The sequence below is a fragment of the Mercenaria mercenaria genome, chromosome 7, assembly GCF_021730395.1.
Source record: "Mercenaria mercenaria strain notata chromosome 7, MADL_Memer_1, whole genome shotgun sequence".
In the NCBI taxonomy this organism is placed as follows: domain Eukaryota; kingdom Metazoa; phylum Mollusca; class Bivalvia; order Venerida; family Veneridae; genus Mercenaria; species Mercenaria mercenaria.
The window spans coordinates 18773264-18787781 of record NC_069367.1 but is presented as its reverse complement, the minus strand read 5'-3'; the positions used below and the strand labels follow the sequence as shown (position 1 = coordinate 18787781).

Genomic DNA, 14518 nt, shown 5'->3' with positions numbered 1-14518 from the left:
AAGAAAGGCGAACATCGGTTCACGAGCATTCTTTTGTCATTTGCAGGCAATGAATTCCATAGGTTATTAGATATTTAAAATTGTACCAACAGTCTGCAGCTACCCATAAACAGACCAACCTATTAAAGTGGAATTATGTGCATTTTTCAAGTAAAAATCCAGCTGAAATATATGTGTGAGTAAAAAGGGTGGAGCAAATTATAGCTTTTACCCAAAACACCAAACTCTTCCACAAATATTTTCCTACGGACAGAATTTGGACAGAATTTCTTTAAACTTTGTGTACTGACTGAGTGCCATGTTTAAAAACAGAAATTAAATATCATAGGAACCCAGGCTTGATCTTGAATTATCTGCCCTTGAAAATCAGAAAATAGTAAAAAATCCAATTTTCAAGGGCAGATAATTCAAGATCAAGGCAAGGAAACTGTACATTTTAATTTATATTTCTGTTTCAGACTCCATTTGCAGTCAGTATACAATGTTTAAAGAAATTCGGCCCATGGGCAAGATCAGGACTTTGCTGTTTTACTTTGTCATGTTCATAGTTAAAGACATTTGCCACAGTGTCTATATTCACAGTGTACAGACTCTCTGTACGCCCAAACGGAAGTCGCCAAAAACTAGGCGTTCAAAAATCAAAACACAAATTTTTGCTGTCGCGGATGGCTTGGATTTTTTTGTTTATTTCGTTAATATCGCATAAAGTAAGTATAGTTTTTAATTTACGTATTGTCTAAGAGCTACTGTTTACGTATATACCAAACATGCCTGATAAAACTCATTATATACTTAATTTCAAGTCAAATCAAGTGTTGATATTTGTTCGATTTTCGTAATGAAACTATCGATTCTTTGAAATATATGTATCTTGAGTTTTTTTCGTAGATAAATATCATACGCATCAATAAATACTAGCATGGTTCTATGGTAACGAATACGATTTCAGGAAAATGTGTTTTTCTGGGACATGTATGCCGATTACACTGTCCCATGCCACTATTCGATATATAATTTACTGGCCCACTAATTGCATTTTTTAAAATCCAGACTGTACGCATAGTCGAAAATCTGTACGCCTATTCAAAACTTCTTTTCATTCTTATATTTCAATGTTTTGACTTTGTTTTATGATAACCAACAGTTAAAAAATAATAGTTATAACTTCTTTCATATTCAGAACAGTCATGGACCAGTTTAGATGTTATTATTGCAGTTTAGATTCCACTTTTGCTGAAGTAATAGATAACACCTAAACAAAACACAATGACAGCACTTTGAAAGTAAAACAGATCTTTTTAAATGAAAAAAAAACAAAACATTTTCCCTGTCCCTAAAAAACTATCAAATTACTGCAGCAGAAATTTCTTCTCAAAACAAATTTATAACCTCCATTCAAGAATCAGGGGCTTGGAAAGTAAAAATATCTAAATGTTTAGAAGATGTAGACATCTTTACATCACCCAAAAAGAAAGTGCTCAGACAGTGAAAGCAGACAACAGACGTGCGTCTTCAGTAATCAACAATACCGATGATGAAGAAGCAGATTGAACACATGCACATGTTTGAGGCATATGTTGGTACTATTTGGTTGTTGATTACAATAGCAACCAATATGATGTGGAAATAAAAATTCTGACACATGCATTCCTGACGTCATTTCTCATCTTCAATCCGCTGGGCAGCAAGAACACTTCTTCAAGTTAGCAGAGCGTCGTTTACCACTGTGAAGAGGCATAATTCTGTCCAAAATAAAATCAGGATTATGGGAATTGTTTCCACACATGCAGATGTTGATAATAGAGATGTACGAGTTTCACAAAACGAAGCTAGCCCAAAACCTTTAACCTGAAAATAACCTAAAGTATAACACCTTGGTGACCTCGATCTTGCATATAATGGGCACAGCCCCTGCATAAACTTTGTTTGTATGCTGTACAATGTTTATGTGAAGTTAAAGTAAGATATAAGCAATAATAACAAAGATATGACAGAAAAACAAAGGTAGCTGAAAACTTTAACCTGAAAATAACCGAAGTATAACACCTTGGGTGTCCTTGACCTTGGGTATAATGGACACATCCCCTGCATAAACTTTGTTTGTATGCTGCACAATGTCTATGTGAAGTTACAGTAGGATATAATTAATAATAAAAAAAATGTGACAGAAGAACAAGTTTGCCGAAAAAACTTTAACCAAGAAAGCCAATGCCGTAGCCGGGGCGAGTAGAATAGCACACCTATTCTTTGAATAGTGGAGCTAAAAATATAAAGAAATCAAAGCGCTGAAAGCACAGAAAGGTTGAAACCTTTCGAAAAACATGTGGTTCCGGTAAGAAGTTAGTTCAATAACATTAAATTTGAACAGGGCGCCTTTTAATACTTGGACGTTCAACATGTCCCTTTGTCAAGTTTAATTGAATGACAGCCATTTACATAGCAAAAATTTCAACCTTATTTTATTGAAGTGTAATGTAGGAAAACTCTCAAACACGTGATATATTGGTTTATCGTAATTTAAACTGCGCCAGGAATTACTTCCCCTACACATAGCAGACTATTCTAGCGTAATTTAATTAAATATCATGAACAATACAACTCACTAGTAAAAAAAACTGCGGCCATTATTTAACGCACTTGTACCGCTGAATGCATGTAGACTAGATTTTTAAACCGCTTTTATATGAACTCATAACTTAATGAAATAAATTTTAATTTAACACAAATAATAAATGCTGGTTACACCCATCAATTATAATCATATGCACACTACACAGACAATACCTTAGTAACTGTTGTGATACAAAAGTGAATGCATGTAAATTTCACTTTCAAAGTGAAGACAGGTCTTCACTAATTTCAGTAAGACAGTATGTTCAATGGATGAGTAAAATAGGTTTTCTTTGTCCGTTGTTGTATTTACCTATCACATTTTAGTCACTTCCACCGTGAACTTGTAAAACCTTCCGCAAGATATTTTGCGGAAAGGTCTACCGGGAAATTTATAAAAACTTCGATAAAACATCGGACTATATAAAATGTCAAAATCGTAAAATATTGAAGTCCGACGTTTACTTACCGAACTAGTAAGAAGTGTGTACGTAACCTAGACTAGCTCCTAGACTATGATATATCTTTTTACATTTTTATGATTGAATGTAGTGAACTGAGCCAGTCTATATCCTATGTCCAATATCATAGTCTAGTACAATCCGAAAATTCACAAACCTCTTTTTAGGTTTGTTATCAATCAGTGTCAAGAACTGACCACAGCCTAACTGATAGAGATCAGTGGTTTACTGCCACATGTTTATGCAATTTATTGAGACCATCTGGTAGCTGGGATTTACAACTGCAGGCATGTTCTAATCTCTGGCCTGGCCTGGCCCGGCCTGGCCCGGCCTGGCCTGGCCTGGCCTGGCCTGGCCCGATGAGCCCAATTTTCGACTGAGCCGGGCCAGGCCAGGCCAGGCCAGGCCATAGATTTCAATTTCGTAAAAGGTGAAAGTGATTTCTATAGCATCTTTAAAATCTGACTTTTGGAATAAGTTTGGATATTTCAGACATTATATAAATACATTTTGAACTCCCACTCTGTAAAATTATACACCTGGGAATAAGCCTGTAGCTAACATAACTATTATGTCTAATTTAAAGGTGATGCCTGATTAATTGTTATGACTATTATCAGGGGATCTCCACCTCAATTGACTCTTGACTGGTGGTTTGGTTTTCCCCCGATTGAATAACCTAACTAATTTTATTATTTTGTCTATTGAGGATTATTTAGTATCGTCCGAAATTATTTAACGAGCACTCAAGCATATTCCGTATGCTTCCGTAAAAAAAAATTCGGTGCCCAAACATAAATAAAAACATAAATATTGAAAACCAAATAAAATATAAACATTTCTTTACTGCCAGGTCGTACATGCAGATAAAGTTGTGCTGACAAAACGTTCAGCTACCAATCTCGGGACTGTAAGTTCGAATCACCTGTTTGATCTTTTTCATTATCATTTTTTTTTTAAATTTCTTCTGTAAACTTAGAATGCAGGAATATTGTCACTTATCGTGATTTATTGTTCATTTATTGAAAGAAATACACAAGTATTTGACATTCTTCTACATACAAGTTATTACCATAAAATGTTGTAAGAATAAAACCAGTATCAATAAAATGACATTATATTGATTTAATGAAAACAATCTGAATTGAAATCGAACCCACGGTAACATGTGCGAAAGTCGGAGAACCTATCACTATGCCACTGTGCCATTGATAAACTTTGCATGTTATTTTGGTCAATTTAGATATTTTCAGGTTACAAATCGCGGGCTTAGCGCAAAACGGTTGTAACTCCTTCTTTATTTCATATAAGTTACAACCGTTTTGCGCTAAGCCCGCGAAATATCATATGGTGTAAAATAAAGAGTGGCACCTGTCAATACTAACGGACAACAACTTTCAATTTCTAAAATAATGCTACCTCCGTTCTAGAATCTGGGATGGTATGGTGCGGGGAAGCGATATATAAATTTTGTAGTTTAGGTTATACACATACTGAATATTTTTGTAAGATTGTTTTTATATTGATCTAAGTTTGTGGGAAAAAAATCCTACAAAGTTTTGTGAAACAGGCTCAAGAGCATCTTTTAGCATTAAATATATCACTTAGAAATAACATAAACACAATGCACCATTATTTTTTTGTGCAAGAAAAATATCAATAATCTAAAATGCCAACACCCTGACAATGAGTTAGAGGTCCCACAATGAATATTATTTTTATTACTCTTCCATAAATTGAACATCAGCTTAAAAACCAAACACATTAAAAGTTCAACTGAACAGTTAAAAGGTCAGCTAAGGATAGTAGGGACACAACCTGTAATTACAATTCCCAAAGAGATGTGTTCTCTGCATGCAAATATTCAGTTATATTGCAGTAGGTAAACTTATCAATGAAATTAGCCCTTAGTTTTAAAACCAAGTGTTAAAGTTGACTTTAAATAATTTGATCACAGAAAACATGGGTAGTTATCATTTTGTTACACCATTTTCTTCAGTGCAAATCAGTATTTCAAATAAGATGAATGACGGCTAATTAATGATTCTCCAGAGGACTGGTTTCTCATTTTGTTTGACATGCAGCAAGTAAACAATGCAGGTTAATACTGCCTGCTATTGTAATTGCAAACATGTATATTTAGATTTTATGCCATTCATTTCTCTATGTACAATAAAATCTGGCCTGGCCTGGCCTGGCCTGGCCCGGCCCAGTCGAAAATTGGGCTCATCGGGCCAGGCCAGAGATTAGAACATGCCACAACGGCAGGGGTCAGCTGAGCTGAAATTTTATCAGAAATGAATTTTCATTTCTCTGTATTGGTACTTGCAGTTAGATTAGAAAATCTGAAAGATACACTTCCTATGGCTTGTCATAAAATGGACATAAGGAATTAAACTGCAACTGAACAATAAATGAGTAGAACAGATGTGCTTTTTTCCCTGAACTGGTAGCGGAAAAAGTTAGCTTTTGCGATATTTGTGTAAAAACTTGAACGTTAATAGACGGAATGCACATACAATATAGTGGCATCACCTCTTGGTGCATTAATGAATATCCAGGTTCAGGGGCTGAATAATGCATACTGAAGTGTTGTATTTGAAGGACAGTGAAACACAAGTACAGGCACATAAATCTGCAATATTGCTCTGAGAATATTCGGCCAGAACGCTTTCATTTCTTGTTATCCTGTATTCTGTTAGTTAGAAGGTCTGTGGCTTTTCTGAGGAATTTTTAGGTTTATAAAATCTATATGTGAATACATGAAAGCACACTTTTTTACATCAAAATTGGTATTTCTTCAGAAGATAGAAATGTCTCAAAGTTAGATATACATTTCAGCTTAGGCCACACCAAATTGATAAGTTGTTCATCGGATTTTTTTCTGAAAAATTTGAGGCGGCGAGCGAAAAAATAATTTAAATATTTTTTTGGTTTTTGAGAAAATCAGGAGCGAGCGAAGAGCGAAGAAATATATTTGTCTTCATTTGGCTCTCGACTGACTAATAAAAACCTTAAAATAGAATGTATAGCCCTTTTAAATTAAAAAGTAAGTCCCCAGGGATTGAGAAAATCTAATCGGCAGACGCACAACAACGCGAACTCGTGAAAAAAGGTAATAACATTGTCATACAGTACACTGTCATCAAATATTGAATCGAATATTTACTGCTATGAAAATGTAGCATTCTTAGCTGACTTTACAAAGTTTTTGATACATAAAATATCTATGTGAGTGTTGCTAGATTTATTAAAGCTTCTGATTTGAAACTTAGAACAGTTATTTACTGTCAAAGTCTACACCAGGAGAAACAATACTCAAGTCTGAATCTAGACAGAGTTACGCCCCTTTTTAACATAGAATATTTTTAATTAAGTTTTATTTAATGACCAATAGCTCTGTACTTTAATAGCTTCTGACTATTATGCCCCTTTTATTGGCAAAGCTCTGATTTAGAAAAGTCGAGCATGATGTCTTATGTACAGCTCTTTTTTCTAACTTCAAACTTTCATAACATATTAAATTTGTTGAAACAAAGTCTCAATTAAAGTCTGAAATGGAGATTAACGTGCATTAACATTAGTCTACAAAATGATTGGAAAATTTGAAAATCAAAACTGTCCTGAAAACAACTCGTAATGTAAATTCCTTACCCCACCAACTTTCGTATGCAAATGCTGATCATTTGGACAAGAAAAAAACAGAAAACAGATAAGTGACATGCATCAATAAGTATTTACCCTTACCAAAATAATGTAGATTGATGTTATCAAACAAATTAGTATGTTTTTCTTCATCCAGTTTCAATGAAATAAATCGATTTTTTGTAGTATGTAATATGGTAAACATTCGAAGAAAATGGCGTTACTGCATAAAGGGGAAATAACTTTAATGCAACTAAATACAAGTGTTAGGATTTATTATAGACGATGTGTGCGTAGTATGTATTTATTTTGATTAAAATCCATTTGAGAACAATCTGGGACTGGAAGTATAAGCATTTATACACTTTTATGTCCGTAAAAAGTAGCGCACCAAACAATTTTGGATTGATTTTTTTCAATGGGGCGAGCGCAAGCCAAAAACAACAAAAAATATTTTTTTGTGTTTCTGAAAATATACGAGCGGCAAATCCGATGAACAACTTTTTAATTTGGTGAGGCCTTATAATTCTTGTCATGTTTCTTATTTGTGCAAATTTCGCATGTTGCATACTATTATTCTTAAGTTAACTCCAGTTACGGTAGTTAACTACTACTACACAAATCAAGAAAACCCCATACTTGTATAATCTTTAGTAAAGATTAGCAGAGCCAAATGTTTTAAAATAAAAATTAATTGATTTGTGAAAAATATAATGTTAAATAGAGACATGTGGTTTCAAAGTGTTTTGGTGTTGAAAAAAGGTAACTCTACGTATTAACATTTAGTTACATATCTCTTATAAGGTACATGCTAGACTAGCTCCTAGACTATGATATATCTTTTTACATTTTTATGATTGAATGTAGTGAACTGAGCCAGTCTATATCCTATGTCCAATATCATAGTCTAGTACAATCCGAAAATTCACAAACCTCTTTTTAGGTTTGTTATCAATCATTGTCAAGAACTGACCACAGCCTAACTGATAGCCTGGCTCCCTGGCTGCATGGTTATTTTTTTAATATAAATACTGCAAGCAAAATAAGAAAATTTTGAGCCTCTAAAATAGCACATTTTATCTGATGGCTGAACCATACATGTTCGGAGCCAGGGGCAATAAAAAATGTCAATGTAGAAACAACCTGCTGGAGTTACTTCCCTCTTAATGAATAAACATAATATATGTAAATAAGAACAAACATAGGGACGGGAGCCAGTCTACCTAGGCAGCCTGGAAAACCTGGGATGGGATCGTGGGATGGGCTCATGGGATGGGATGGATGGGATGGGCTGAAGGTCATGGGATCGTGGGCCCAAGGTCAAAGAAATAAATAGTGAGGAACATGAATTAAAAGTTCAACTGGGCAATTAAGAGGTCAGCTAAGGATAACAGGGACACAACCTGTAATTACAATTCCCAGAGTGAGACTCACATGTATTCGCTGCCAAGAAGGGAAACAAAGAAAAAAATTACCAAACACTTAGTCCTCTAACTTGTTAGAATGTACTTCTATGGTTCCAAAATAAGTAAAGAAAAAATTATGGACTGTATTTTTTATCATAAGTAAAGCAAAAAAGCAATTGTTTTGAACAAAATATAATCATTTATTGTCCACTTGGTGTTAATGTAAACATCATATTTTATCATAAGTAAAGCGAAAACAGGACAATTAACAAAATATAATCATTTATTGTCCACTTGGTGTTAATGTAAACATCTTTTTGATGATAAGTAAAACTTAAAAGCAATTATCTGGAACAAAATACGGTCATTTATTGTCCACTTTGTGTTACTGTAAACATCAAAATTTATTTAATTTATCTATAATCAATAAATTGAAAATTGCCATAATATTATGTTTGAAAATCCACCTTTTCATATGTTATAATATGTCTAATATACTAAATTCATTTCTGTCATCTTTTATATTGAAATTTGTCAATCAATGTTTTCTTTTTATTTTCGGTAACTTTTTTTCAGAATTGACTATTTTCCATTCCATATTTTCTCTCAAAATTAATTTTCATCTAACAAATTAATGTTGTATGTTCGTTCTCTGACTTGTTAGAGGTCAACTGCTAAATTCATCATTTTTCTTCATGTGGCATATATACATGTAATTCTAACCTTTATCTTCATAATTCTTCATTATACCGATATTGATATTCAAATACATTTTTCCGCTATATAATTTACTTTTATTTCATAAAGGTATCACTTATAAATACAATATATGCAAGAAGTATATACTTTTTAGTTTTCATAATATTACTTTAAAATTATTATTGTTCTACGTGTTTTTATTTTTCATAATATTACTTTAAAATTATTACTGTTTTATTAAGTGTACTACTGACTGGATCAAGAGAATTAACAATAATAATGATAACAACAATAAGAAAATGTAGTTATTGTTATTTGCCTATAGAATAATACATTAACCCATTTGTTACTCTCGACCAGATCTTATTGGCAGTATATGGCATGAATTCCCAGGAGTACCATTTATTTTATAGAGAACTGTTCACCTTAAGAAACCTTCGAGAATCTGAGAAAATTTTAGGGGCAAATAAGTTCAGCCCATGTCCTTGAGCCCATCCCATCCCATCCCACGAGCCCATCCCATGAGCCCATCCCAGGTTTTCCAGGATCCCGTCTACCTAACTGATAGAGATCAGTGGTTTACTGCCACATGTTTATGCAATTTATTGAGACCATCTGGTAGCTGGGATTTACAACTGCAGGGGTCAGCGGAGTTGAAATTTTATCAGAAATGAATTTTCATTTCTCTGTATTGGTACTTGCAGTTAGATTGGAAAATCTGAAAGATACACATTCCTATGGCTTGTCATAAAATGTAAATAAGGAATTAAACTGCAATTGAACAATAAAGGAGTAGAACATATGTGTTTTTTCCCTGAACTGGTAGCGGAAAAAGTTAGCTTTTGCAATATTTGTGTTAAAACCTTGAACGTTAATAGACGGAATGCACATATAATATAGTGATATCGCCTCTTTTTGCATTAATGAATATCCAGGTTCACTGGGGCTGAATAATGCATATTGAAGTGTTGTATTCCTGTATTCTGTTAGAAGGTCTATGGCCTTTCTGAGGAATTCTTAGCTTTAAAAATCTATATGTAAATACATGAAAGCACTCTTTTTTACATCAAAATTGGTATTTCTGCAGAAGATAGAAACGTCTCAACGTTAGATATACATTTAAGCTTATAATTCCTGTATGTTTCTTATTTGTGCAAATTTCGCATGTTGCATACTATATTTCTAAGTTAACTCCAGTTAGGTCACTACTACTTTACAAATCAAGAAAACCCCATACTTGTATAACCTTTAGTAAAGATTAGCAGAGCCAAATGTTTTAAAATAAAAATTAATTGATTTGTGAAAAATATAATGTTAAATAGAGACAACACACTGGATAACCGGCTATCTTGACGCCCGCTGGAAATGTAACTCAGCTGGAAATGCAACGCAGCTGTAAATAGGTAGGTAAAGTTTTTCATTTATTTCTATTAAAACGAAGCCAATTCTTGCAAATCAACTTGACAGTTTTATCAAGGAATGACCATTGCTTACATTTACAATTTCTGCGCCAAAAACGATCGTTATGTTTTGAGATATTCTCTAACAATTTCTTCACTTTGAAAAATCGAGCAAAAATCCAAAGTTTTGCGCAAATTGTTTTGTTTATGAACAACCTGTGAAAAATTTTATCATCTGGTTGAACAGATGTGTCCTTTTGGAACACCTGTGTGAAGTTTCCGGGTTCTACGTTATTCCTGAAAAAGTATATTAGCCGTTAAATAGGCATGGTCGAAAAAAAAAGACTGTCGAAAACGGCCGCTGTATTTGCAAAAGGCAGTCGTTGAAGTCAGCTGTCGGCTATCGAGAATACAGCTGTATCAAAGTAAAAAAAAATGTCTTGTAGACATGTAATATGCCCCGTAGAGTCTCCTCTTTATGTATATTTTGGATCTGTTTTGTCTGTCTGTGTTTTTGCGACTTCTTTCGTCTTTAATTTGTGTAAAATGTGTATACTTGCAGTCCGTAAACAGTTTGAATATACTTATGTATGGTCCTTATTGCCTTGTCGAGTAATTCTGGTTGATTTCATTATCATTGTCCGTTTGGTTTAGGGTCTAAAAGTTGCTTAGTTCCTTTCGTCTGTCCGTTCGTCCGCCCGCAGTGTCTTGTCCGGAATCTGATTCTACATGCACGTGAACAATTTCCTCGTGTGCAGAACCTGAACTTGTCCTCTAATTGATTTTTGGATCTAAGATATCCAAATGACATCTATCATGTTTTGAAGTACGGGATTGGCAGTACAAATCAGTAGGCTATCATTGTACCTCTGAGTCACATTTATACACGAATCTTAGTAGATAAGGTATATACACGAATACACTAAAAGTCTGTGTTTTATGGCAGCTTATTTATGGCTTATAATACTGTGAATGCGTAAAACTTTTATTTTTAAACAAAAAGACATTATGTATGTGAAACAATATACAATACCTAGCGTTGTACAAAATAACAGTGTAAGACAGAAAGAGCAAATGCGTAAACTGCACAAAAGGGGGATAACTCTTGTGACATAAATTCTGGGATCCGTTATCGTAAGATCGTAAAAAAGCAAAGAACAGTTCCGATCTACCTTGTTATATGTTGATTAAAGCTACATGTGACTGCCATGCTAAGAAATAACTAATTAACATTCATGTGAGATTTTGCAAAGTACTGCTTATTTAGATTTGAAACAATCGTTTTCAATCGTTTGCCTCTATACATCAACAACTTGCAGTTTTAGACCATGAATAAACTGGTATTTGTTGAAAGGGTATTTATGAATAAAACAAAATAGCAGATTTACATTAGGAGCAATTAAATAATTATGTATGAGCAAATAATATTATACACCATCTAGCACCATCAAGGACTGACGGCCAGAAGCAATCATTTGCACTTGCAAAACCCGAGGTGAAATTACTTTCTGTAGCAGCCCGGAGGCACCTGTAGTGGTTTTCCTCCACCAACAAAAGCTGGCAAAATTGCAATATGCACTATATTGCTTCGGTGTAACTGCAAAAAAATATATGGTTGGCTTTCGCATGCTGGAAAAATGGCAAGAACGCGTGAACTACATTTAAATTCAGCCCGGGTGTGAAGGAATATAGTCCTAAAGCCTCTTGAAATGAAAGTGCCAATTTTAAAAATAATTACGTTTCCGTCAAATCACTACCAGTAATACTTTTTACTTACAAAAGTATTCAAAATCATCGGAGTTAATGGATAGTCTATAAATGCTAACATCTGAGTTCAACGACAGCACTAGCGGCCATTTTCGACAGTCTTTTTTTTTCGACCATGCCTATTTAACGGCTAATATACTTTTTCAGGAATAACGTAGAACCCGGAAACTTCACACAGGTGTTCCGAAAGGACACATCTGTTCAACCAGATGATAATATTTTTCACAGGTTGTTCATAAACAAAACAATTTGCGCAAAACTTTGGATTTTTGCTCGATTTTTCAAAGTGAAGAAATTGTTAGAGAATAACGATCGTTTTTGGCCCAGAAATTGTACATTTCCAGCTGAGTTACATTTCCAGCGGGCGTCAAGATAGCCGGTTATCCAGTGTGCAAGTGGTTTCAAAGTGTTTTGGTGTTAAAAAACTACATATTAAAACATTTACTAGTTACATTTCTGTTATAAGGTACATGCATTTGTTCAATTAATCGCCAGTGTAGAGAGGATTGGAGATGGTTGAAGATCTTGTGTATACTATAAAGTAATATTATTTGAAATTTTATGCGCTGGTTATCACATCTTATTGGACCACATTATTTGCTATTTAGTTTATAATAGTATAATGTTATTCATGGAAGGCTTGTTCAATTTACTTCATTTTAACGTTAAAAATGTTTAATACTCCAAATACAAGTAAGCATTTGATATTTCGCATAAAATATATAGCATTAGGAGTTAGCATTATAACTCCGCCCTTTCATTTGAAAAAATGCCACATGCAAAATGCAAAATATTAAATGCCAAGCGCTAAATCTTAAACATTTAGTCATAATTGTCAAATGCGATGGCAAAACAATACTGTGGAAGGACGGTGCGCCATGCTAATTGCAAATGCTTAATGACAAATTATTTAATAAAAATTGGCATTTAGCATTATAATATGTATTTAGCATAAAGTTATTGGCATTTAGCATTAAAATTGACATTCGGCAATTAGCATGACGCACCGACGCTCCATACAAAGCTGAATGCTAACATGCATTGTCTGATGCCTGGCATGACATGGTAGAAGATGCTTCAAACATGATGCAGATCTTTATTTCATAAAATCAAAGGACAATTAGCATTATCTCACAGCATTATAAACATTAGATATTTGAAATTTTCGCATTTATTATGAGGGTAAGAATATTGTATTTAGCGATTAGCATTTAGATACCTGGCAAAAAGAATGGTGCACCAGCCTTCCATATATGCATCGACCTTCAATAGTTCTGTTATTTATCAATCTTTGTTAAGAAAATAAAACGCCTTTTTTTGTTCTGAATAGAAATCATTTTATGCTGACAACTGTGTTTCTTTTAATTTTGGTACAGCTTTCTCATAATTTTGTCTATATCTACTGGCTTTCCAATGGGACAACAAGTCTCGGTTTTATTATCACCTTTGAAAAGTTTTATATGGCAGCAATCCTAATCTTCTTTTTTGACACATATTATACAAGGCAGTTTCTTTATCGTTTGAATAAACCTGAACTCGACATATTTTTAAAACGTGTCTTTGACAAAGACATGCTGTAATAAATTTTTTAAATTCATTCTTCAGTTTCAGAATTTTTAATGATTAGAATAATCCTTTAAATAAAATAAACATTATTATTGTTAATAAATATATTTGCAAGATGACCCATCAAGATTTCAAAAGTAGCAAAATAGTTTATTCTAGATGAGAATGGTTCTTCAACTATCACCATTAAAAATCAGTTAGGTAAACAGATTTATGATCAGCAGGGTAACCCTTGACCACTAGCATCATGTACCAAATTATCCATGGGTAATCTAATAGCCATAGGTGCCAATCATCTCTCTTAGAGCATTTCGGATTGTACTAGACGGCAGCCTGGAAAACCTGGGATGGGCTCGTGGGATGGGATGGGATGGGCTGAAGGTCATGGGATCGTGGGCCCAAGGTCAGAGAAATATATAGTGAGAAACATGAATTAAAAGTTCAACTGGGCAATTAAGAGGTCAGCTAAGGATAACAGGGACACAGCCTGTAATTACAATTCCCAGAGTGAGACTCACACTGTATTGACTGCCAAGAAGGGAAACAAAGAAAGAAAATACCAACACTTGGTCTTCTAACTTGTTAGAATGTACTTCTACGGTTCCAATATAAGTGATGAAAAATTTATGGACTGTATTTTTATCATAAGTAAAGCAAAAGAGCAATTATTTTGAACAAAATATGACCATTTATTGTCCATTTGGTGTTAATATAAACATCATTTTTTATTATATTTAAAGCAAAAAAAAAAGCAATTAATTTGGATAAAATATAATCATTTATTGTCCACTTGGTGTTAATGTAAACATCAAAATCTATTACCAATAAATTGAAAACTGTCATATGTTTGAGAATCCCCCTTTTCATATGTTATAATATGTCTAATATATTAAATTCATTTCTGTCATCTTTTTATTCTGAAATTTGTCTATTATTATTTTCTTTTCAGTAACTTTTTTTCCAG

General features: G+C 33.6%; 1 protein-coding gene across 5 annotated transcripts in view; it reads right to left on the bottom strand.

The window, feature by feature from the left end:
• The window catches only part of LOC123554809 (uncharacterized), a 225118-nt gene that overhangs the window by 67988 nt on the left and 142612 nt on the right, over positions 1-14518 (bottom strand). The gene's annotated exons all lie outside the window — the stretch shown is intronic.